A 4,127-nucleotide genomic window follows, 5' to 3' on the forward strand; every position below is an offset into this window, starting at 1 on the left:
GGACTGGAGATGGGTATACCGCTGGTGTCCCAGTTTCCAGGATATAAAATAGTCCTCTTCTCTGAACTTTAATGGGCTTTGATCAGACTTTGGCCAGCATCTGAGTGGCAGGAAGTCTTTTCTGTGCAGCCAGTTTTGTAGAGAGGCTATAAGCATGGCTTAGGTTTTTCTGTCCCTTCAGCCCAAGCTTTGAGTGGGAAGCTGGGTTTCAGAGCTCACCGTTAACTTTTGCACTAGCTGATGCTTGGAGAGGAGAAAACTTAGCTCAGCCTGTGACTCCTTTCTTCTTTGCAAACAGGGGGAAGCAGGAGAGCAGCTTTCAATAGCAAGAAAACTGCAAAATTTCAGGTGTCTAAGAAAGGACTTAGCGCTAGAGATTGGATGGACAGGACACAGGCTTTGAATCCATCACCGGACCCCCAATGGTTCATTGTGATCCTCAGGAGGAAGTTAAAAAGCAAGAATCAAAGAAGTGAAGGACAAAAGACTGTGTAATCTAGTCCCTGGCAGAACAGGCATGTGATTAATCCGGTGGAACCTGGGGTCAGTGGCATGCTCTGTTTCTCACATACTGCATGTGCCATGGTGCCTCAATGCTGAGGCAGGGACTCTGTCATGTAGTGAGAGCCTCTTCACTTCTTTTCTCTCCTCTCCTCTCCTCTCCCCTCCCCTCCCCTCCCCTCCCCTCCTCTCCTCTCCTCTCCTCTCCCCTCCCCTCCCCTCCCCTCCTCTCCCCTCCTCTCCCCTCCCCTCCTCTGCTCTCCTCTCCTCTCCTCTCCCCTCCCCTCCCCCCTCCTCTTCTCCCATTATGGCATATTTTGGTGGGTAAGTTGTAGTTAAGAAGCTGAAAAAGGATGAACTTTTAAACTCCATCAGAACTAAAGCTGGACCTGGGTTCAGTTCCCAGTGCCTACATGCCTCTTAACTCTAGCTCCAGGGTCTGCAGCACTCTCTCCTGGCTTCTGTCGGTGCCAGGCACACATGTGATATACAGACATATAAGCATCAACATATTCATAAAAATAAGTAAATCTTGAAACAGCAACAAAAGAGTTAACATCGCTTTATTTATTTATCACCTGTCTGTCTGTCTATTTAAATAAATTTGAGGCAAGGTCTTGCTGTGTAGCCCAGGCTGGCTTTGAACTCCAGATTCTCTGGCCTTAGGCTCCTAAAAAGCATTAAGGAAGCACAGATTTTGCTTAATCAGTGGAATCAGGCAGGGTTAAAGAGAACATCTGCAGAGCATGAAGTCAAAGATCTGCCCCAAGTGATGAAGACACAAGTCAAAGTTAACACCCCAGGGAAACCCTGTCAGCAGCTTAAAGTGCTATTCTATTTCCTAGACAACCAATGAGAGATGGACTTTAGGGGGGGAGTCACTTAAAGATGCCAATCCCTGGAAATTCTGCTTCTGATGGCAAGGCAACAGAACTTTAAACAACAGCAGGTAACTTTTTTTGTTTGCCTGTTTGCCTGTTTGCTTGTTTTAAGTAGTTAACACATCACATGTGTGTCTGGTGCCCTCAGGAATCAGAGGAGGGAACTGGGTCATCTGTTGCTTGTCTCTGTCCAGATTTTAAATGAAGAATATTTGATGTTTCCATAAAGTTCTTCATAGTCCTCCTGACTTCTTAAAACAAGCCTGCCAATGTCCCCTGACAAGTCCTACCTCTTCTCCTGAATGTCAGGAGTGATTTTGGTTTATTCTCTCTCTCTCTCTCTCTCTCTCTCTCTCTCTCTCTCTCTCTCTCTCTCTCTCTCTCTCTCTCTCTCTCTCTCTCTCTCTCCAGTGAACTTCATTGATGGTATTCAAGAGAGTAAGGCTCCCTGGGCTCCTGTTATTGTGGGGATCTAGGATAGATACTGTGAAGAGAGATGCTCAGTGTCAGGGGCTGAGTTGGAGCAGGGACTCCTCAGCAGCTAAGGGTCTCTCTCTTGCTCTCATGTCCTTGCTGGGGTGGGTGGTCCAGGCTTCTTACTCTTTGAAGGCCACATAGGCCATGAGGTCCACTACCCTGTTGCTGTAGCTGTATTCATTGTCATACCAGGAAATGGGTTTTGTTTATAAAGTTGTCATTGAGGGCAATGCCAGCCCCAGCATCAAAGGTGGAAGAGTGGGAGTCGCTGTTAAAGTCTCAGGAGACAACCCGGTCCTCAATGTAGCCCAGGATGCCCTTTAGTGGGCCCTCAGGTGCCTGCTTTACCACCTTTTCAATGTCATCATACTTGGCAGGTTTCTCCAGTCTGCATGTCAGATCCATGATGGACACATTGGGGGTAGGAACACGGAAGGTCATACCAGTGAGCTTCCCGTTCAGCTCTGGGGTGACCTTGTCCACGGCCTTGGCAGCACCAGTGGATGCAGGGATGATGTTTTGGGCAGCCCCATGGCCATCACACCACAGCTTTCCAGAGGGGCCATCCAATCTCCTGGGTAGCAGTGATGGCATGGACTGTCCTTCCACGATACCAAAGTTGTCATGGATGACCTTGGTCAGGGGGGCTAAGCAGTTGGCGGTGCAGGAAGCATTGCTGACAATCTTGAGTGAGTTGTCATACTTCTCCTGGTTCACGCCCACCACAAACATGGGGGCATCGGCAGAAGGGGCGGAGATGATGACTCTTTGGGTCCACTCTTCTCCATGGTGGTGAAGACACCAGTAGACTCCACAACATCTTGGCTCCAGCCATCAGCCCATTTGATGTTAGTAGGATCTCGCTCCTGGAAGCTGGTGATGGGCTTCCTGTTGATGACAAGCTTTCTGTTCTCAGCCTTGACTCTGCCGTAGAACTTGCCACGGGTAGAGTCATACTGGAACATGAAGACCACAGAGTGGAGGTCAATGAAGGGGTCATTGACGGCAACAATCTCCACTTTGTCAGATAGGAAGCAAGTCCTGGTAACCAGGCGCCCAATACATCCAAATCCATTTACTCTGACCTTCACCATCATGTCAAGGGAGCTCAAGCAAGGACTAATAATCAGAAAAACCTCAACACATGCCAGTTATTCATGAGGTAACACTCTGATGGCATAATACGCACAGCTATGTTAGAGAACATGAGAGAAACTCGGATCTCAGTCTATACTGTGTCTTTCCTTCTTTTCTTCCTTCCTTCCTTCCTTCCTTCCTTCCTTCTTTCCTTCCTTCCTTCCTTCCTTCCTTCCTTTCCCATTTACTGGACTTTTTAGTTCATGTCCAACTGAGGATCTGTTAAGTAGATTAGCTCGAACCCAAGGGAGACAGCATTAATATCTGAAGCATTGCGAACAAGTACGGATGACCTCATCTCTCCCGCTTCGGCTGACAGACAATAAAAGCTGCATTCCTATGTGTATGAATCGAGCCTGAGTTCTGTTCATGGGGTACTCCATGACCAGTGCGGCCCTCAGGATTAGTTACCCTTTCTATTGTGAGAATAACACACCTGACGCCGTCACCTCAAGAGAGGGTCTATTTGGCTCACAGTTTGAGAGAGTACAACGCATCATGGTGGGGGCCGGGCTGGCCTCACAGCAATACACTTCTTCCTGCTAGAGCATGTCCTCCCTGTCTCCCCCTGCCCCAGAGGTCCCACAATCTTCCCTGAACAGGGCTTCCAGCTAGGGACCACATGTTTAAACATATGAGTCTCTGGGGAGACATTTCACATCCAAACCATTGCACCTTCTGTTCCGACAACAACTCTGCCCTGTGCCGAGGACCATCCTTTTTTCTCCTCTGAGGTCATGAGAACATTTTGTCTGTGTAAGATGAATATGAATTATACTTTCAGTTTCTCATGCTTCCACTTTAACTTTTGTCCATAAACCTCCAGAGTTAGAAGGCAGACACCACAATCAGATGCTCATTAATACACCTACTTGGATGCTCTGAGAGACTAAGTCCACGAAAAACATCTGTGGAGAACTCAGTCCGTCAGTCCGCCTGGAGAGATTACCTACATGAGAAAGCCCTTATGAATCATGCTTCTTCTTCTTCCAGGCATTATTCATGTGCAAACTCTGCATGAGCGGAAACTAAATAGATAAAAACATCACCCACCCTCCCCTGAGTATTGTTACTTACATAACTATCTGGGCCTTCCTGTTTGAATTCACAAAAGCCAATGTATTAATGTCC

At 47.7% G+C, this 4,127-nt stretch overlaps 1 pseudogene; it reads right to left on the reverse strand.

Annotated features, from left to right (window-relative positions):
- Window positions 1–1,978: 1,978 nt before the first annotated feature.
- Window positions 1,979–2,953, reverse strand: LOC127196365 (glyceraldehyde-3-phosphate dehydrogenase-like; annotated as a pseudogene).
- Between the last annotated feature and the right edge of the window lie 1,174 nt (window positions 2,954–4,127).

This window comes from Acomys russatus, chromosome 1, assembly GCF_903995435.1.
Source record: "Acomys russatus chromosome 1, mAcoRus1.1, whole genome shotgun sequence".
Taxonomy (NCBI): Eukaryota; Metazoa; Chordata; class Mammalia; order Rodentia; family Muridae; genus Acomys; species Acomys russatus.